This window comes from Hyla sarda, chromosome 10 (assembly GCF_029499605.1).
Source record: "Hyla sarda isolate aHylSar1 chromosome 10, aHylSar1.hap1, whole genome shotgun sequence".
Classification (NCBI taxonomy): Eukaryota; Metazoa; Chordata; class Amphibia; order Anura; family Hylidae; genus Hyla; species Hyla sarda.
Genome location: NC_079198.1, coordinates 102,224,054 through 102,247,123, shown reverse-complemented (window position 1 = coordinate 102,247,123; position 23,070 = coordinate 102,224,054). Strand labels below are relative to the sequence as shown.

Genomic DNA, 23,070 nt, shown 5'->3' with positions numbered 1-23,070 from the left:
TGTAAGGGGCTGTATATGTAGTGTTTTACCCTTTATTATGTGGTAGTGTAGTGTAGTGTTTTTAGGGTACATTCGCACTGGCGGGTTACGGTGAGTTTCCCGCTAGGAGTTTGCGCTGCGACGAAAAATTTGCCGCAGCCCAAACTTGAAGCAGAAAACTTACTGTAAACTCGCCCGTGTGACTGTACCCTGTACATTCCCATTGGGGGGCAAACCTCCAGTTGTTTCAAAACTACAACTCCCAGCATGTACTGACAGACCGTGCATGCTGGGAGTTGTACTTTTGCAACAGCTGGAGGCACACTGGTTGGAAAACCTTCAGTTAGGTTCTGTTACCTAACTCGGTATTTTCCAACCAGTGTGCCTCCAGCTGTTGCAAAACTACAACTCCCAGCATGTACTGATCGTCGAAGGGCATGCTGGGATATGTAGTTATGCAGCAGCTGGAGGTACGCAACTACAGCATGCTGAGACAGCTGTTTGCTATTTGGGCATGCTGGGATTTGCAGGTTTGCAACAGTGATCTCCAAACTGTGGCCCTCCAGATGTTGCAAAACGACAAATCCCAGCATGCCCAGACAGCAAACTTCTGTGTGGGCATGCTAGGAGTTGTAGTTTTGCAAGATCTAGAGGGTTACAGTTTAGAGATCACTGCACAGTGATCTCCAAACTGTAGCCATCTAGATGTTGCAAAACCACAAATCGAGGCCTGTGATTGGAATAAAAAAAAAGCAAGTTTGTGTCCCAATTCACAAAAAGTTATAATTAATGACTTCTCTACTGTAAGAATAAAGACCAATGCATACAGTGCCTCACATAACCGCAAAACGAACATGTTAAGTGACCGTGAAGAAGCATGCTTTTCATGTGCTTCATTATATGGCACGCAACGCACAATTAGGAGCGGCAATACTTATTTTCCACAGTGTTGTGTTCTGCTGTTACAGGGAACCCATGGGTAACCTAGCCTCTCACTGATTTGGGAATAAGTAAATATGTTTTTTGCAGGACTAGAGACAATTGTATAAGTGAAGGGAATGGATGGTTAATAGTTCAAAACTGAAGCTGTAAACCATTGGAAAAACTGCTGCCATTCAGCTAAGGCTATAAAAACTTGTAAACTCTGATTGTTAGCTTAAACGGTAAACATGACTATGGGATTCTACTAGGGAAATCATGTTATATAATAACTGCCCCTTCCTAGATCCTCCCACTGCCCTATCTTCAGCAGCAGATGAGCACACAAAAAGGAGAAGGCAGCAGCTTCTGCCCAACTACCTCTCTCTGCTAGAAGAGCTTAGAAGAACTTGGTGGAACAGCTTCTTGGATTCAACTGTTAGTGTTTATAAATACATTTGCATATTAATACAGAGGAGTCAGAGTCTGAAGTATAAAAACTGTGGAGCCTATCCCTTCAGGGGGATCGTGGGTGTCTTGGACAACCGCGATCCCCCTTCTATTCCGGGTCACCATAGACCCGTATGACTCGGAATCGGCGCAAATCACCGGTGTGAATTCACTGGCAATTTGCGGCGATCTCCGACATGGGGGGTCTTATTACCCCCCTGGGCATTTGCTCGGGGTGCCTGCTGATAGATATCAGCAGTCACCAAAGTCCCCGTCCGGCATGTGGCGAGGATCGAAATTCCCACGGGCCTACAGGTACGCCCTGGGTCCTTAAGTACCAGTGAGCGAAGGCGTACCTGTACGCCCTGGGTCCCTATTTGGTTAAAGAGAGGTGAGACAACCCAATGAATACTCTACTGAGTATATTAAACGTATGTTAGTATGGAATAAGTTACTATATTTGGATGAAATCCTACATTCCACATTGGAAGAACTGATGCACAATTAAAAGAAAGAAAGCTCAAATCCTAGTAAAACCATGGTCTATCCACAGAAACAAATCATGCAAAGTAGAATTAATTGTTTCCCCAGGGTTACTTCACATAGCAGCTGATTGTCATGACAGTGGCTAAGGCAGTCAGTTTACTTTATATTTTATATAGGAAGAATTATCCAGGGATAAAAATAATTTGAGTTTGAATTAAAAAGAAAAACATTTGGACAATAGTCTATGACAATATTTCCTTAAACATGGCAACATATTCTAAAACTAAACGCCTTCTTACTCTTTTATTGTCATATTATATCATGTGATATAGTTTTTGGTATGCCACCCTCTGGAATAAGAGTAATCCCAATGACTAAAACCACAGGACCTCCGGCCAATTTATCTTACACAAACCATGACATTACATATCCTTATAGACTACACATTATTATTTCATATTTTCAGATCCTAATAGAGAAAAACTTCAGTCACATACAGTATGACTTATATGTTTGTAGCTTTATAGTCTTAATCATATAGCCAGTTTTGTAGCAGCTAATGCCAAATTGCTGAATAGTTGCTACCTGACCCCCCCCCCCGCACACCCCCCTTTCAAAGAATGCTATACAATACGTATACAATTTTTTATTTTTTTATTTTTTAAAGGTAACCTGTCTCATTTGAAAATGCAGTCCAATTTACAGGCGTCATGTTATAGAGCAGGAGGAGCAGAGCAGATATAAATTCTTGTAAGAAAAGTTTTGGGATCTCGAGCTAAGTAGTCAAGTGGATGGTCCTCATCAGTAACTTACAGCTATCAATGTATAAGTATGCATATAGAGAGAAATGGACCACCTACTTGACTGCAAAGCCCAGAATAAGATGTACATGAATACATGTGCCTGAAGTTAACCTGGAACTTTTCCCACAAAACTATATATGATTCTGTTCACCTCTATAACATGCTGCATGCAAATTGATCCGCACTTTCAATGTGATTGGGCTCCATTCATTTATTGTACTTAAATGGCAGGGTCAAATGTGCCATATTTTGCTATGTATTTGCTGCTGCATATTTTTCTACTCATTGAAGTCAGTGGGTAGCAAAATTAGCTGCAGAAAATACACAGCAAAATATGGCATGTGTTACCCTATCCTAAAACACATACAGGTAACATGCTTACATACCAAACTCTACACTTCTCCAGCAACACCTCACCTTGTGATGTTTTGGGGAGCACTTGCACATCAAGATGTGGTGTTGTTAACTATAAAATACCCATTATTTGTTTGTATTTGAATTTCACAGTATTTTAATACTACTGCTGACTGACCTTGAAAAGCAACAACTCTTATCTAGCAAGTATTATACTCAAAGCAGATGTCACTTCACGTTGCTCTCTTTAATGTGATGTCAACATAATGTGCAACAGGAAGGGCTCCTCAGTATTTTGAATGCCTACTGAACATCACATATTTTAGCAGCTTTTATTGGATCTGAATGACACTTATATTTAGATTGTAGCTGTTTACGTACACTGCTCAAAAAATAAAGGGAACACTTACATTGTGGTGTTTAACTCAGTCAATCACATTTCTGTGAAATCACACTGTCCACTCAGGAAGCAACACTGATTGACAGTCCATTTCTTTCATGCTGTTGTGCAAATGGAACAGACAACAGGTGGAAATTAAAAGCAATTTGCAAGACACCCCCCAATAAAGGAGTGGTTCTGCAGGTGGTGACCACTGACCACTTTTCAGTTCCTATGCTTTCTGGCTGATGTTTTGGTCACTTTAGAATGCTGGCAGTGCTTTCACTCTAATGGTAGCATGAGACTGAGTCTACAACCCACACAAGTGTCTCAGGTAGTGCAGCTCATCCAGGATGGCACATCAATGCGAGCTGTGGCAAGAAGGTATTCTGTGTCTGTCAGCATAGTGTCCAGAGCATGCATTAGCTACCAGGAGACAGGCCAGTACATCAGGAGACGTGGAGGAGGGCAACAACCAAGCAACAGGACTGCAACTGCTGCCTTTGTGCAAGGAGGAGCAGGAGAAGCATTGCCAGAGCCCTGAAAAATTACCTCCAGCAGGCCACAAATGAGGGAGGTAAAAAGGCCCGACATTCATAAGTGGGGGTTGTGCTTACAGCCCAACACTGTTCAGGACGTTTGGCATTTGCCAGAGAACACCAAGATTGGCAAATTTGCCACTAGCGCCCTGTGGTCTTCACAGATGAAAGCAGGTTCACACTGAAAACGTGAATGAGTCTGGAGACACCATGGAGAACGTTCTTCTGCCTGCATCATCCTCCAGTATGACCGGTTTGGCGGTGGGTCAGTAATGGTGTGGGGTGGCACATGTGCTTGCCATAGGTAGCCTGACTGCCAATAGGTACCAAGATGAGATCCTCAGACCCCTTGTGAGACCATATGCTGGTGCGGTTGGCCCTGGGTTCCTCCTAATGCAAGACAATGCTAGACCTCATGTGGCTGGAGTGTGTCAGCAGTTCCTGCAAGAGGAAGGCATTGATGCTATGGACTGGCCCGCCCGTTCCCCAGACCTGAATCCGATTGAGCACATCTGGGACATCATGTCTCGCTCCATCCACCAACGCCACGTTGCACCACAGAATGTCCAGGAGTTGGTGGATGCTTTAGTCCAGGTCTGGGAGGACATCCCTCAGGAGACCATCCACCACCTCATCAGGAGAATGCCCAGGAATTGTAGGGAGGTCATACGGGCACGGGGAGGCCACAAACATTACTGAGCATCACTTTGACTTGTTTTAAGGACATTACATCAAAGTTGGATCAGCTTTGTAGTGTGGTTTACCACTATGATTTTGAGTGTGACTCCATATCCAGACCTCCATGGGTTGATAAATTTGATTTACATTGATAATTTTTGTGTGATTTTGTTGTCAGCACATTCAACTATGTAAAGACGAAAGTATTTCATACAATTAGTTCATTAATTTAGATCTAGGATGTGTTATCTTAGTGTTCCCTTTACTTTTTTTTGAGCAGTGTATAACATAGACATATACATATTTCATGCTTTTTATTAATATTTAACAGAATTTCTAGTCATTATATACATAACATCTTTCTCTGGGTAGGCCATTAATATTCTCTCAGCATAGACTTCTCAATACTGCTAATAACTCACAATCTTAGTGGGTCTCAGAAGTGAGACCCGGTGCGATCAACAATTTTTAAAAGGTCTGATCGACAAGTCAAAAGTAATTTTTAATATCAGTATAGCTTTAAATATGAGATTGCTATTAGCAATCTAATGTGTATGGCAATTTAAAGGGGTACTTCGCCCCTAGACATGTTATCCCCTATCCAAAGGATAGGGGATAAGATGTCTGAATGTGGGGGTCCTGCCGCTGGGAACCCCTGCAATCTCTGCTGCGGCACCGCAGTTTTCCGGTGCACTGAGCGAACTTCGCTCCGTGCCTGATGGCTAGGGATGAGGCGCTGACATCACGGCCACATCCCCCCTCAAGAGGGGCCGTGACTGTGACGTCATGCGCCCGGTGCTGCAGACGGCGTTCTAAATGAACACCCAGTGCTGCAGGGAGATTGGGGGGGGTCCCAGCAACGGAGTACCCCTTTAAGTCTGACATCTAAAAAAAAAATGCTTACTGTCAGAGCTATAGTACTAATGAGATACCAAGAGGTAAAAATATTTTGTGTCAAACTTTTATTTTGGGCTTTTCTTGTGACCATTCTTGTGTGTTTGATACATGTTTTGTGGCTGTCTAATAATCTAAAATATTTAATTATCCATCACATCCTCCGTTCCATTGATGCCAGATTTGAAAGGGTTACCCACCATAAGGTGATTATAGCACTTACCTGCCAGAAAGTAATGGACATGCTTAAGAAGGATCCGCTCTTGTCTTTGGGTTTGGGTGTCTCGGCCGCACTGCATCCTGGGAATACCTGAGACAGGAGTAATTTTGTAGGCTGTTAAAAATGAACATCTAGAGCAAAGATCACATAAGAATTTTGAGACCACCATCAAAGACAGGTACAGACACTATATTATGAACTATAGTAACTTTACAGACTCGGCAGCTCAGTCAAATAAAAAAAATTCCTGGAATACCCCTTTTTAAATAAAAATTTTCTTATCAAGTATATTAGAAATGTTAATGTTTTGCAAAGATTTACAACATATAAAAAGTTTTTATATCTGACAGTTCCCATTTAACTGACCTATAAGGCTGAATTATTGTACTAAGTTTTCCTTTTTTCAAATTGTACAGGGGGGGGGGGGGGTAGTGGGGGAATTTATCAAGCATTTTACACCTCTTATTGTGTAAAAAAAAAAAAAAAAACACGTGGCACAGTAATGGTTTAGTTCATCTTTATGTCCTGTAGTAATTTTAGCAAAACTTTCTTACTTGATTGATTTTGCCCTTTGACTTTGTATTGGTTACATACATACATATCTTCAGCATTCTAAGTATAGACTGTCTTACGGCTTGTGTACCAACACTTAGTTACTTATAACCATTTTATTGTATAGTCATTGCAGAATTCTTGCTCATCATTCACAGATATGAGTCACAAACTAGAACTATTTGTAAACATTGTGAATTTATGAGAGCTCACAGAAATTACTTGTTTTTAAAGAGACATAATCCAAAAAATGTATTTCCTTTTGAGTATCAGAATATCCCTGCAAATTATATTGTGTAGTAAAAGTTTTTTTTTTGCCAACAATTTATTTTATTGATTTTTTGGAGTTAGGGCTCAGGAATACAACTATATAACAACCAAGTTTTGTGCGGAGCTATAATGGGCTTTTATGTGCAAAAGTCCTATACAGCTTCTCCTTATGCCTATAAATTCACATGGAAACAGATTGTGGCATGCTCCACCGGACAATGCATACAGTCTAATGAAGCCTGCATGGCAGTGGATGGAGACACTATTCTAACTCCATGCACAGGGCTTTGCCTCTTGCATGATTACTTAGGAATATGGCAGGTACATAGAGTTCACTTGAATGGGGTCAATTGGGGATATGGTAGTTTAGCTGAGTTTGGAAAAAAATAGTGCATGCAAACTAAACTCCTGTTGTTTTGACGGAATTGCCAACGGAATTCTGAATAGCGGAGTCCGACAGCAATGTGAACTATGCCTTACTCATATGTACTGTGCTCATAGGATAAAAAAAAAAAATAATACAAAATGCCCAAGTATACAAAAGTATGCCATAAAAGGTACCCAACTTCTAAGGAATCTTTGGAGAGAGGTTCTGGCTTAAAGGGGTACTCCGCTGCTCAGCATTTGGAACATACTGTTCTGAACGCTGGAGTCGGCGCCGAGAGGTTGTGATGTCATAGCCCTGCCCCTCATGACACCACGCCTCGCCCTCTCACTGCAAGTCTAATGGAGGTGGCGTTACAAGCTCCCAGCGCCGGCTCCAGTTTGTCCCAAATGCTGAGCAGCAGAGTACCCCTTCAAGGTGGTGGGGAAATAGCATAGTGTTAAGAATAGGATTTGGATGCGGAAACAAACATTTTGTTCTGTCCTGTCGGTTAAAATCTGGCATCACAATTGGGGTTTTGTTTTGATCACTTCCCTATGTATGCCACTTCAAGCATATGCAGTTTATACTGTAAGTAACAATATCCCCTTATAAAATAAGGTCACATCGGCAATTAATGTCCTGGACACAAAAAACTAGTAGGTTTTGTGGAGCAAACAATTTCAGCGGACTCTAAGGCACTATTTATCAAAATACTAGCTGAGTACCCGGCGTTGCCCTTTTTTTCTTCCTAATCCTTGTTGGGGAGGAAAGTCAACAAAGGAGGAAGCTTGATACTTGATATCCCGTCCTCCTATCCCGACCTCCTATCCCGTCCTCACGTTCCGACCTCATATGCAGTCCTTATGCCCCATCCTCACATCCTGTCCTCAGGTGGGACTGATTTGTGATGAAGATATTGTAAGCTGAAAATAGAAGGGATTGTGGCTTTGTGGGACTGGGCGTGATTTGCAAGCCAGAGAGATGCACAAAAAGGGTAGATAATAAAAGGGATGGGGCTTAAAATGTGGGCATGTCTTTGTGAGATGGGGTTTGGCTTTCAAGCCGGATTGACACATTCACCAGGTAATGCAGAGCGGAGCTTGTGGAGTAAGGTACTGGAAGTCCCATATACTTGCATGGGACATGGGCACCCTACCCTGCCGCTTACTCCTCAAGGCCACAGGCTTATTCAGGCTAATGGAGGGTCTGCATAGCTAAAGGAGGAGCTAACTACCTACTTGAGGGGACTCATCTTGTCCAATTGGGTAGTCTGCCTATCTAGCTAATGTTGGGAATGCCTACCTAGCAGGAGTGAGATTTTGGAGAAGGGGGGGGGGGGGCAAAATTAGAGTGGAAGGGATTTACTTACCTACCTAATGTAGGGAAAATTGATTTTGCAGAAGGGGCATGCTAGAGGTGGGGGGAGGACCTACATAATTAGTGGATTTTTGGCACAAATGGATCAATAGTGCAGACGTTACCTTGCTGTCTACTCAGTAGGGAGTCTACTTGCTATGTGGTGGTCTACCTACATACTTTATGCAAGCACAAAGGAGAGCATAATTACCATATGGGGCATTATAGATTAGGTTTTTGCATAGCAGTGACAATGATGCTGGAAAACTGTTGCACCTTTGATGACTTCCAGCAATGACCCATTCTGCGAAAAATTTGATCAGAGGCATCACCTCACATGTAGCGTGTAAGAATGTGTGCGTTTTTGAAAATATAGTTATCATTGATCAAAAATGCAACACATATGTACCTTTTCAAGACTCATGCATTTTTGTTTGCAGTTTTCATAATGTTTTTTTTTTTTTTTTAAACTTTATTTAGGATTTTCAAGATAATACAGGCAAGCCTCCAAAAGGAGGCCAACAAGAAACATAAATAAAACAAAGCAAATTAATCACATAAGATGCTAAGAAGTAGTACATGATAAAGGAACAACCTTTAAAGACATCAGACGTAAACCCTAATACACGACACCTCTAAACAGATGGAGTGGGAGTTAAATGGCAGCAGAAATCGGAGACCCAGTCCTTATCTCCAATGGCAGGGAATCAATCGCTGCCAACCAGCGCTGTATTAGTTCCAGGCGATTCCTACCCCCATTTCTCTTAGCTATCATACATTCTAGGGTGAGATTATGATGGACCACAGCCAGTGTGGCAGGGAGACTCGGCACTCCAGTAGATTTCCAATTGCGGGCAATAGCTGTTCGGAACACTATCAGTACATGGAACAATATAAATATCGAGCCCATAGGCAGCTGGTCATGAGTCAAGAATAGCAACGCCACCTCTGGACCCCAAGGGAATGGGCAATCAAGCAATCCATCTAATAACTTTTTGAGGTCGGTCCAGAGGGGACAAATTTTGTCACAGGTCCACCAGATATGTAAGAGGGTGCCGGGTTCCCTTAGGCACCTCCAGCACACCGGGGAGGCCGAGGGATATATTCTAGATAGATGCACAGGGGTGTAATACCACCTGTAAAGTAGTTTTCTGGAAGCCTCAAGATGATTAGCACACCTCGAGTGGCGTCTAGGCAAGTGGAACACAAAGTTCCACTGCTCGTCAGTGAAGGTAAGTGCCAAGTCTCCCTCCCAGCGATCCTGAAATAGATAACGCCTCTGAGCGGTGAGGCCCAACAGCGCAGAGTAGGATATAGAAATACCTCTAGTTTGTATTCCCTTCAGATGAAAAGTAAGTTTCATAAGGGGTGCGGGGTACAGCAACAGGCCAGGAAAGAGAGTGTAGGAAGTGCCTGAGGCGCAAGTACTTATAGAAGTCCTTGTTAGAAATGTGGAAGGAGGACACGATGTCTCCAAAGGGTCTAAGACCTTCTACGTCCCATATGTCCCCCACCCTTAATATACCAGCCGAAGTCCAAGGTCGGAAATCAATGTCCACCAAATGTTCGCTAACAGCCCCCATCGGGATATCAGTCAGTCTGTTAGGGCAGAGTTGTCTGATTGCCTCCGCCCTATCCCACAGTCGCACAGCCGCCGCAATAGAAGAGTAGGCAGAACAGGGTGCAGAGGAAGGGGAAAAGCGTATAGACCACAGGAAGAATTGTAGGGAAGGAACACCGAGCAGGGTAGCTTCAATGTCCACCCAGTGAGGGGAGTTCCTCTGCCACCACCACTTTTTCAGTTGGTCCAGAAGGACTGCTAGGTAATAGACTTTTAAATCCGGTACTCCCATGCCTCCCTCCTGTACTGGTCTATAAAGCAAATGGGCACCAACCCTATGACTCCCACCCGCCCAGATAAAGAGCAGGAGGAGATGTTGTAGTTGAGCTACGTACCTGGCCGGGATCAAGAGTGGAATATTCCTAAAGAAATACAATATTTTGGGGAGAAGTAACAGCTTGGCTGCCGCAACCCGACCCACCCACGAGACCGGGAGCAAGGAGTAGTGGTCAGTTTCTGAGAGTATATGGGCCCGCAATGTAGCAAAATTAACGGCAACCATCTTTGCAGGCAGTGCCGTTAGGGAAACGCCAAGGTACGATATGTATTCTGTCGCCCACACAAAGGGAAACCTGGCCTGCATGATCCGTTGCAGGTCGGGTGGAATGTTTAGAGGAAGGACATTAGACTTGGTTGGGTTGATCTTATAGTAGCTCACCGAGCTAAAGTCATGTATGATCCGCATCACCGAGTCCAAGGAGACCTGTGGGTCGGAGAGGCAGAGCAACACGTCATCGGCGAACAGGCCGATACGATGTTCAACTGACCCTATCTGGATCCCCTTAATGTGGTGCGATTCTCTAATGTGTTGAGCAAAGGGCTCCATAATCAGGGTAAAAATCAAGGGGGACAGGGGGCACCCTTGTCTAGTGCCATTGCTAAGAGTAAACCTATCTGATAGGCTGCCACCAGTATATACCCTGGTAGAGGGTGAGGTATAGAGAGCCATAATGGCCGTAATAACATTGGGGGGGAAGCCGAATTTATCCAAGACTGCATGTAGGTATCCCCAGTGCACCCTGTCGAACGCCTTCTCCGCGTCCAAAGAGAGAAGCAGAGAAGGCGTCCGACAGGCGTGCGCGTTGGCAATGACGTCCAGAAAGCGCCTAGTGCCATCTAGGGTCTGACGACCCATAACAAAACCCACCTGGTCTCTATCCACCAGGCAGGGCAGTACAGCGTTCAAACGGGAAGCCAAGACCATCGCATAAAGTTTTATATCGCTGTTGAGAAGCGAAATGAGTCTGTAATTCGCTACATTATCTAAAGACTTGCCCGGTTTAGGGATAGTCACAACCATTGCTTCCAACATTTCGGTTGGGGGACGTCCCATCTTAGCAATATCATTAAAGGTTCTGGTTAAGAAAGGGGCTAGCAGGGGGCCGAATGTTTTATAAAACTCATTAGTCATCCCATCTGGGCCCGGGGACTTAGATAACTTCAACAATTTAATAGAGGAGAGCACCTCCTCCTCGGTAAACGGGGAATCTAGGATCGCAATATGTTCTGATGAAAGGGAGGGGAGAGAAACAGAGGACAGAAATGTGGATATTGCGGCAGGTGTGGGCTGCTGAGTCTGGCTGTCATTACTAAGATTATACAAGTGGTCATAGAAATGGGCAAAGCAGTTAGCAATGCCTCTTGGGTCAGCAATCTCAGCACCATCATGCCTAGTAATGTAGGAAATTCTAGTCCTAGTTACCCTCTTCTTCAGCTGCTTGGCTAGCAGGGAACTAGCCTTGTTGCCCTGCCAGTAGTAGGACATCTTTAGTCGCCGAAGCGCTGATTCATGCGAGTGGAGTGACAAAGAGTGAAGCCTAGCCTGTATCTGTGAAATTTCCAGCGCTATATCTGGGGAATATGACTATTTGTTACGTCTGTGTAGGTCAGCCAGCGTCTGCTGCAGGTCTAAGGTCAACTGTCGTTTGTGTTTCCTGTCATGGGCCGTCTGACTGATGAAATTACCCCTAATAGTCGCCTTGAAGGAGCACCAGAGCATAGGGTCAGAAGTGTCTCCTGTGTCGTTCACCCCAAAGAACATGGGGATCATGTGGTTAGTGGCGTCAGCGTACTCAGGTGTAGTAAGAACCAGAGGGTTCAATCTCCATAAGGGAGCAGGGTGATGCCTGTACGCTTCTCTAATCATAAAGCTAATGGGGGAGTGGTCAGACCATTCAATGGGATGGATGGTGGCAGTGTCAACAATCGGTAGCAAAGAGCGAGACACCAGGACATAATCAATTCTAGTATATATGCGGTGCACAGGGGAAAAATAAGTAAAGTCTGGATGCGATAAGCGCCACACATCAAAGAGATCTGCACGTGAGATAGCAGAAAAGAACCCGGTGGGTTCTGTATGACGTCTAGTGGAAGTGGAATCTACAGTGGGCCACAGTGTCATATTAAAATCGCCCAGTAAAATCACATGACCACCAGCCACCTCATTAACTTTTCTGAGTACAGAAAAGTGCATTGTCTGTTGTTAGGCGCATAAATAACAGCGAAGGTGTATTGGATGTTATTAAGCATGCACACCAAAATAATGTATCTCCCCACCGGACTGACCACTAGCTTCTGTACTTGGAGGGCTACACTATCCCTGAACGCTATAAGAACCCCTCTCTTCTTATCTACAGCGTGGGAGTGGAAAATATGGGGGTATTTCTTATATGCAAAGCGAGCCGCAACCTGAGAATTCAGATGCGACTCCTGTACACAAAACACATCAGCATGCAATCGATTCGCTTCCCTCCATGCAAGCGACCTCTTAAAAGGGGAATTTAGCCCCTTAGCATTAATTGAAACTACCTTAACCCCCATATTAAATCAATAACAATGGAGCTAGAGTCGCTTGTCCATGTCTCAGCCAAAGACAGGACCACGCAGCAGAAGGAAGAAACACACTCCATCTGTGGGCGTCGGCCACCATAGAATAAGCATCGTTCCCAAAATAAAATCCAAGGCATCAATAATGGGACAAACAGGACAAACAAACATATAAAACAAGACAACCAAAAAACTGGGGAACAAGTACCATATAGAGCCATAAAGGCCATGTGGTGGGCCCTAAGTGGGGAACAGGCAAATAGCGCTCCAGCAGTCAGGCCACCGAAAAGAACTCAAGGCATATAATATTACCTCACATATCAACTCATTGAAGGGTAAATTAAAGAGCTACGTAACAATAATGCCATGTCTAGCACCCAAACAGTCTCGAACAGTCCCACTATGCGGAACCTAGAAGGGAAGGAAAGGCACTCGCAGTGGATAACAAAATGGAAAACAGATAAGGGACAAGCAGAAACATCACTTGTTATTTCTCCTCCTTCTACTTGGAACCACACTCCATTCTTCCTCAACTCTGGCAACCGGCGCATCAGACTGGGACCGTGGAGGCGGGTGCGATCCAGAAATGTTCCATTCAGCGCACAACTTTTCCAAGTCTTCAGGCGAGGAGACCACAAACTTAGTCCCGTTTCTAGTAATGATCAGTTTCACTGGAAATCCCCACTTGTAAGGAATGTCGTTATCTCTAAGGACTCTTGCGCCCACACTAAATTCCCTTCGCCTCGCCAGAGTGGCGGCGGATAGATCCGTGAACAATTGCAGGCCCACAAATCTCTCCGGGAGAGAGGGAGGAGAGCGAGCAGCGAGCATAAGCTGATCCTTGATGTGGAAGAAGTGGAGACGGAGAATCACATCCCTAGGCACTGCGGTAGGTAGGGACTTCGGTTTCGAAAGTCTATGGACTCTGTCCATAAGAAGGTCCAGGGTCGAGGCCTGTGGTAACAGCAGAGAGAAGAAATCAGTCAGGAAAGAGTTAAGCTCATCCGCCTTTATAGCTTCAGGGACTCCTCTGACCCTAAGGTTATTTCTGCGTGACCGATCCTCCATGTCGGCTATTTTTAGCCTGAGTGCCGTCACCTCATCCTCCAGAGTATTAGCTAAGTCCACCACTTCATTGTGGGACGAGGTGAGCTCCGCCATCTTGGTTTCAATGTGAGCGGTGCGATGACCCAAGGAAGAAATCTCACTATGTATGCTAGAAACCGCAGCGGTCAGGTCCATCTGTATGAAATTTTTCAATTCAGCCAGCAACCCTCTCATTGTATGCTTGGTCAGCGGGGCGGTAGGGGACCCAGCCTCATTAGGTGCGGTAAGGGCTCCAGCTCCCAGAGGCCCAGGGGGTTGTGGGGAAAGGCGCACCCGTTGCGCCTTAGGTGTTGAGGACGACCCCCCCGACAGCAAGTTAGGAGGGAGGCCAGGAGAAGTACCTTGATCGTCGCTCAGCTTAGAGGAGGACGAGGCAGGAGATGCACTACCCGCCACTGGAGATGCAGAGCCGCACGGAGCAAGCAGCGGGCCTGGGTGTGTAGGAGACGTGGCCGCGCCATCTTGGGAAGCCTCCGCCGCAGGGAAGAAGGCCGTCAGCTTCAGCGGGCTCTTCCTACCCCTTTTACGAGTCATCATCCGGAGGGCAAGGTGTTCAGGTACCTTTTGGTGGAAAGTTTGCAAAGTCCGTGAGGATAATATCGCTTTCAGCCGCAGTATGGCCCGACTAGCAGCGGAGCACTGAAGTTATGCGACCGCCGCCATGCGCTGCCAGGACACGCCCCCCCAAAATGTTTATTTTATTGCGTTTCAAACATACTAAAAAACATCGGGGGACATAACTACTGTAATTTCTGTTAAAGCAAAAGGAATCAATATTTTTTCCTCCTCACATTCTTAAAGGTCCCTTACTTTAAAAATATGTGAGAGTTCATTTTCGTGTCACTTTTGGTTTTCCTGTGCCACTATTGGTGTTTTCCGCTCCAAAAATTCCAGTTAGTTGCCAAATTGTAAATCTCGGAAAATTCAGTTGGGAACAAGATATTCCACATAATATACTGAGGAAAATAGAGTTGGAAGTTCTCTTTCAATTTTCCATCCACAGACTCTTATATAAGGGCTTGTTTTTTTTTTGCATGAACAATTGTAGTGACACCTTTCATTTTAGCTTCAAATGTATGGCACAACCAAAACATTTTTTTGGCCAATGTCAGAAGGAAGACCATACAAATGGATCCAGTAAGAGTCATAAACAGCTAGCCTACTACTTTAGATGTGGTGAACAGTATTGATGATGGAATCTAAAGGATGACGTGATCGCTGATGTCCGCAATTGGTGCACTACTGCATCTAAAAAGTCTATCAAACGAGCATAGCTCCAGTGCTCACTTCATAAACTGTAAACCCACTGCAATGTACATGTACATTGCTGTGCACTAATTACCACAGCACAGCGACTTACATGTACATTACATGTCCACTATGGGTTAAAGGGGTATTCCAGCCAAATGCATCTTATCCCCTATCCAAAGAGTAGGGGATAAGATGTCTGATCATGGGGGCCCGCCGCTGGGACCGGTCTCTGATAGACATGAATGGAGGGGGCATGGCGTGACGTCACGTTGCCAGTCCTGGAAACAAAGAGGTTTCCGAGACTGGTGACGCAGCCGGGTGCTGCACGGAGATCGTGGGGGGACCCCAGCAGCGGGCCCCCTTCGATCAGACATCTTATCCCCTATCCTTTGGATAGGGGATAAGATGTATTTGGCTGGAATACCCCTTTAACCTGTTAAGGACGGCAGGTGTATCCATATGCCCCCGTTTTAAAGTCCTTAAAGGGGTATTCCAGGCAAAACCTTTTTATTTATATATATATATCAACTAGCTCCGGAAAGTTAAACAGATTTGTAAATTACTTCTATTAAAAAATCTATCAATATATATCAACTGGCTCCGGAAAGTTAAACAGATTTGTAAATTACTTCTATTAAAAAAATCTTAATCCTTCCAATAGTTATTAGCTTCTGAAGTTTTCTGTCTAACTGCTCAATGATGATGTCACATCCCGGGAGCTGTGCATGATGGGAGAAGGAAGGGGGCAGTAAGCGATATTTACTGTTGCCCTTCCTAGTGGTTGCCAAACTGCAACTCCCAGCATGCCCAGACAGCCAAAGTCTGTCTGGGCATGCTGGGAGTTGTAGTTTTGCAACATCTGGAGGGTCACAGTTTGGAGACCACTATTACAGTGGTGCCCAAACGGTGGCCCTCGAGATGTTGCCAAACTACAACTCTCAGCATGCCTAGACTGCCCAGGAATGCTGGGAGTTGTAGTTCTGTAACATCTGTCCCTCCAGATTTAGCAATTTTCATGAAAATTTTGAAAATTGCTGCTCTACTTTGAAGCCCTCTAATTTTTTCTAAAAGTAAAAATATGTGCATTTTATGATGCCAACATAAGGTGGACATATTGTATTTTTGAACCAATATAAAAGTTATTTGGAATATCAATTTTCCTTACAAGTAGAGAGTTTCAAAGTTAGAAAAATGCAACATTTTCAAAATTTTCATGAAATTTGGAGATTTTTCACCAAGAAAGGATGAAAGTAATGACGAAAATTTACCACCAAAATAAAGTATAATATGTCACGAAAAAGCAATCTCAGGATTAGAATAATCGGTAAAAGCATCTTAGAGTTATTAATGCTTAAAGTGACGGTGGTCAGAATTGCGAAAAAGGGCTGCGTCCTTAAGGTGAAAATAGCAGGAAAGTGAAGGAGAAAATTCAAAATCTTAATTTTTTTTTACACTTGCATGTTCTTGTAGACCCAGTTTTTTTAATTTTTACAAGTGATAATAGGAGAAAAAGCACCCCAAAATTGGTAACCCAATATCTCTCAAGTAAGGAAATACCTCATATGTGTATGTCAAGTTTTCGGCGGGTACAGTAAAGGGCTCAGAAGGGAAGGAACATCAATGGGATTTTGGAGAGTGAATTTTGCTGAAATGGTTTTTGGGGGGCATGTCGCATTTAGGAAGCCCCTATGGTGCCAGAACAGCATGGGATACTATTTTGGAAACTACACCCCTCAAGGAACGTAACAAGAGGTACAGTTAGCCTTATTAACCCACAGGTGTTTGATGATTTTCATTAAATTCAGATATGTAAATGAATTTTTTTTCACTAAAATGCTGGTTTTCCCCCAAATTTTAAATTTTTACAAGGGGTAAAAGGAGAAAATGCCCCACAAAATGTATGACCCCATCTCTTTTGAGTATGGAAATACCCCATGCATGGATGTAAACTGCTCTGTGGGTGCACTACAATGCTCAGAAGAGAAGGAGTCACATTTGGCTTTTGGAAAGCAAATTTTGCTGAAATGGTTTTTTGGGGGGTATGGCGCATTTAGGAAGCCCCTATGGTGCCAGAACAGGAAAAAAACAACCACATGGCATACTATTTTGAAACTACACCCCTCAAGGAACATAACAAGGGGTAAAGTGAGACTTAACACCCCACAGATGTTTGACAAATTTCTGCTAAAGTTAAACGTTAAAATGAAAAATTAGTTTTTCACTAAAATGCTGGTGCTACCCCAAATGTTTCATTTTTACAAGGGGTAATAGAAGAAAAAGCCTCCCAAAATTTGTAAGCTGGGGACCATGAGCATTTACAAAGACCCCAGTGGTGCCAGAACAGTGGATCCCCCCCCCCCACATGTGTCCCCATTTTGGAAACTACACCCCTCACAGAATGTAATAAGGGGTGCAGTGAGCATTTACACCCCACTGGAACAGTGGGCTGTGCACATGAAAAATAATTTTTTTCATTTTCACTGACCACTATTCCAAATATCTGTCAGACACCTGTTGGGTGTAAATGCTCACTGCACCCCTTATTAAATTCTGTGAGGGGTGTAGTTTCCAAAATGGGGCCACGTGGGGGGGGTCTACTGTTCTTGCACTATGGGGGCATTGTAAACACACGTGGCATTCAATTTTGGACACATTCTCTCTCCAAAAGCCCAATCGCGCTCCTCTTCTGAGTATTGTAGTTTGCCCGCAGAGCACTTTACATCCACATATGGGGTATGTTCCTACTCAGAAGAAATTTGGATACAAATTTTGGGGGGGCTTTTTTCTTATTCTCCCTTGTAGTACCAGGGCTTCGGGGCGTACCTGAATGCCCTGGGTCCCTAAGTGGTTATAGTAAATCTTTCCCCAGTGTCACATGCACTAACCTGTCGGTACCAACAGGTAGTGCAGGTAACACTGAGGACAACAGTACTTACCTTGTCCCATTCCGTACAGTAGTTCTTCGGTAATCTTTTCTGGTATCTTCAGCTCCGGGCCCGGCCTGGAGCATGGCCAGGCTTAAAGAAGTCATCACTGCTGCTCTCTGCTGGGTCCCGCTGCTGGAGAACAGCAGCTGTGACGTCACTAAGCTCCACCCGTGTGCCAAGCCGGGCCCGGAGCAGAAAATACTGGAGAAGATTACCAAAGAACGACTGCACAGAACTGGACAAGGTAAGTACTGTTGTTGTCAGTGTCACCTGCACTACTTTAGAATGTTTTTTATTATAATAATTTAATTTGTCAAAAATGTGTTTTCATATTTCAGAAATATTGATTGGGAAATTAACACCAAATTTTTGATGTAAAATGGACTCTCACCCCTTGAAAATATCATGTAAAACAAATTTACGTCACCAGGCCCACTTTTAAAAACTGATGAGAATTGTGTAAACCTTGGATCATTTTCTTTTTAAACCCTTTGATTAAATGGTGTAAACTTCTTTGCAAAAATTTTGGTTGAAAACTTGAAAAATGTAATGCAAAAAGTTTTGTCCCCCATTATGTGTAATAGTGTGCTACCGCATCTAAAAAAAATTATCTCAAAATTTATTAGAATTTAGAGGGGGGCACTGGGCCCACAAAGGTGTAAAATCTAATACTAATTAATTGTATATGTTAAAGGAGTTTTCCAGAAAATAAACTAAATAATGTCCTGCAGATTCCATGAAAGCGGGCTGTAGTGCATTGTATAACTGGATACCAGATGGTGATTTTTCCAGGTTATTTTTTGTTCTCTGAAGTCCTGTGCAAACCCTGCCATAAATCGTTATTGCTGTGCTAATGCAAACTGTAACCCTCTTATTGTATATACGTGCCCAGAACTGTCCTACAAATACATTTTTTGCCAAGCATTTTTCTTTTAGCAGTTGCAGGTTTACAAGTCATGAATCCACATGGGAATTCTGTTGTTTAGGACTCAGCCAAGCAGCTGTCAATCATTGTTGGCCTTGAAAAGATTACTTCTAAACATATGGTTACTGGGTCACTAAAGGTAAATGCCTGCAGGATTACATTTTAGAACACCATCCGTTTGATGCCATAACCCTCCTCTGCCAGCAATTTATCAGCTGTTTGATCATTCCTGTCTAGCAACATTTATCCTATTACACTGGTATCACAGGGAAAATAAATGTTATCTCTCATAGGGTACTTAAAGGGGTATTACAGTGGAAAACTTTTTTTTTCTTTACTCAACTGGTGCAAGAAAGTTAAACAGATTTGTAAATTACTTGTATTAAAAAATCTTATTCCTTCCAGTACTTTTTAGGGGCGGTATACTACAGAGGAAATGTTTTTCTTTTTGTATTTCTCTTATGTCACGACCACGGTGCTCTCTGCTGACCTCTGCTGTCCATTTTAGGAACTGTCCAGAGCAGCATATGTTTGCTATGGGGATTTTCTCCTGCTCTGGACAGTTCCTAAAATGGACAGCAGAGGTCAGCAGAGAGCACAGTGGTTGTGACATAAGAGAAATCCAAAATAAAAACATTTCCTCTGTAGTATACAGCCCTTAAAAAGTACTGAAAGGTTTAAGATTTTTTAATAGAAATAATTTACAAATCTGTTTAACTTTCTGGCACCAGTTGACCAAAAAAAATAAAATAAAAATGTTTTCCACGGGAGTACCCCTTTAAATCTCACACCTACATTGTGCTGACACCTTTCCTTGACACAATCTTGTATTAGAGCTTCTGTATTTATGTAAAGCTATCCTTACCTTAAAGCATTATTGTCATTTGTCATTTATTAAACTTCTAACATGTCACAGGCACTGACACTCCCACTAATCATTCGATATGGCAGCACACTTCACTCCCCGGCTCACCAATCAGTCCTACTTGATTGCAGTAGTTGGACCCATTATATAAAGTCCAAGACAAACTTAGCACATGTCAAAAGTTTAGTGAAATAAAAAAAATGCTTTGACTCAACAACCAGTAAAAAATAATGTATAGCCAGCTGTAGAAAGAGAGTTAGCCTGCCATTTTAAGTGCTAATGCTTAGTGATGATTTTTATTAATCCATGTCACAGAAATTACAGCCGTGCTGTTTTTATGTCGATAAGCAACGTTTCAGCCAAGACCCTTTATCAGGCTGTGAGGAGAACTGTTCTCTGTATGTACAGCAAACTAAGTATTTGCATGGTATGCTGACTCTCTCTACATATGAATTTGCATGGTATTAACCCCTTAAGGACACAGCCCATTTTGAACTTAAGGACACAGCCAATTTTATTTTATTTTTGCCTTCTAAAATTCATAACTCTTTTATATTTCCATTTCCAGACCCATATGAGGGCTTGTTTTTTACGTGATCAGATGTACTTTGTAATGACATCACACATTTTACCCTAAAAGGTGTGGTAACCCCCCCCCCCCCCCCAACAAAAAAAAAATGTGTGTAAGGAAATTAAAACGAAAATCTATTTTTGCTAATTTGGGGAGGGTTTTGTTTTCGCGCTGTACACTTTGCGGTAAAAATTACATGTTTTCTTTATTCTCTGGGTCAATATGATTAAAATGATACCCATGGTTACATACTTTTCTATTATTGCACTGCTGTAAAAAAAAATCTCAAACTTTTTTTTACAAAATCAGCATGTTTAAAATTGCCCAATTTTGACCACCTCTAACTTTCTGATTCTTCCGTATTCAGGGATGTGTGAGGGCTCATTTCTGCTCCATGATCTGTAGTTTGTTTTGGTACCACGTTTACATATATATGACTTTTTGATTTTTTTGCAGTTTGATGTGACAAAAAAGCAGAAATTTGTGACTTTTTTTTAACGTTAACGCCGTTCGCCGTACGGGATCATTAACCTTATATATTTATAGCTCGGACATTTACGCACGCGGTGATACCAAAAATGTTTATTATTTATGTTTTTTACGCTTTTTTGTATTAATATGGGGAACAGGGGTGATTTAAAACTTTATTGGGGGAAGGGGATTTTACACATTTTTTTCCCACTTTTTTTTTTAACTTTTTGTTACATTTATTTGACACTTTTTTTAGTCCCCATAGGGGACTACTTATAGCAATCATTAGATTGCTAATACTGTTCAGTGCTATGCATAGGGCATAGCACTGATCAGTATTATCGGTGATCTTCTGCTCTGGTCTGCTGAAAAGCGGATCAGTGCAGACCCCGGGAGACGGACGGAGGCAGGTGAGGGGACCTCTGTCCGCCATCTTGGCTGATCTGATCCTCGCGGCAGTGCCGCGGCGATCAGATCAGCTATTATAAATGCCATACTGTTGCAGATGCCATGATCTGTATTGATCATGGCATCTGAGGGGTTAATGGAAGACATCAGCGCGATCGCTCATGTCCGCCATTACCGGCGGGTCCGCGGCAGCATCTCCTGCGCTCGCATCACAGCCATACCATAAATGTATGGCGCTAAGTGACACTATGCAGGGCCGTACATTTGCGCATGTCGTTAAGTGGTTAAGGCGGTGAAGTACCTGAATCCGACACCCATACATACAAGAAGCTGTAGAGGCAGCACAACCAAAGAAAAGTCCAGGGATCTTGGGGTGCAGGCAGGTAAGGTACACGGTCCCAATCGCAGACCATGAAAGTAGATCCAAAACAAAATGATCCTTGCAGCACACCTGTAAATTGCAAACATTGAAGGTTTATTAACCCATGAGGACAATACAACGTTTCAGAAGCATCACGCCGCCATTCTCAAGCATCATGCTTGAGAATGGCGGTGTGATGCTGCTGAAACGTTGTATTGTCCTGATGGGTTAATAAACCTTCACTGTTTGCACTTTACGGGTGTGCTGCAAGGATCATTTCGTTATATACCGTATATATGCATACATATATAATATGGGTGTGTGTACACGAAGGAGCTGTGCTGTCTGAACACTGCGGATTAGTACTGAAAATAGTGTACGCTGTGTCAACTTGCATTTTGTATCCTTTTTGTTCAATGTGGGTCTGTAATATACATTAGTTAAAAAATTTGTATATTTTTGGGTAAAAAAAAATGCTGTATACATCTTACCACTAAGGGTCCCATCACTTTTCTGAACTTTCTTGTCCCTTCAGCTATTGCATGTGTGTGTGTGTGTGTGTGTCTGTACCAAGACAAAATACAGGAAGTGTAGGCAAGACAACAGTGCTCTGTGCATGCTCCTGTGTACTAGCCTGCTGTGTGAGCTGGGGGTGTGCTCCTGTGTACTAGCCTGCTGTGTGAGCCTCAGTGTACAGAGCAGTTGATTTTCTGCTTTGAGGAGTGAGGGAGAAAGTTCCCACATGAAATGTGAGAGCAATCAAGGGACTGCCCCCTCCTTAGTGAACTGCATGCAGTGTGAGAAACATAAATAAGAGAATTGGGAGCCATAAAGGGATTAAACCAGGATTTATATTGTGACAGGTACACTTTATAGTGCATTGGTCCCCTCTGTACGATGTACGGAGCTGCACACCACAGCAATAATTGCATAAGGAGAGTAGGCTAAACAGTACATTTGTTAAGTGTGGCCACGATTAGTAAGTTTATATTGCCTCCGTTTTCTAATTCAGACGCACAGTCGGAGATTGCAGCAGACTCGCAACGGCACACCACTGCCCTGTTCCAGCTTCCAGCATGAAGCCCTGTACATTAATCGTGCGGGTCAAGGTGGGGGAAAAGGCTTACTCCCTAGCTGGTTTCTTTGACTGGCTGGATCAGAAAACAAAGGGAAAATAAATGTACAAATCGCAGCCACAATAACCATATGTACTGTTTCTTTTTAAGTCCTTATGCAATTACTGCTATAGTGTGCTGCTCAGTACCTCATAGAGAGGTGACAGATGCACTTTAACCTGTGCCTGTCACAAGACATAAAAAAACTGATGCTGATCCTGTCATTGTGCTTTAATCTTGGTGTTCATTCTTCTATGGCTTCTAAATCTCTTGTTAATGTTTCTCCCACTGCATGCAGTTCACTGAGGAGGAGGTCTGCATTCCTTTGCTTGCTCTCACATTTCATGTGAAAACTTCCTCCCTTACTCCTCAGAGCT

General features: G+C 43.2%; 1 long non-coding RNA gene across 2 annotated transcripts in view; it reads left to right on the top strand.

Moving 5' to 3' along the window:
- LOC130293527 (uncharacterized) overlaps positions 1 to 23,070 on the top strand; it is a 94,203-nt gene that overhangs the window by 13,496 nt on the left and 57,637 nt on the right. For both annotated transcript variants that reach the window (XR_008848238.1, XR_008848237.1), the window contains exon 2: positions 18,914 to 19,041. This is a non-coding gene — a long non-coding RNA (uncharacterized LOC130293527). The remainder of the gene's footprint in view (positions 1 to 18,913; positions 19,042 to 23,070) is intronic.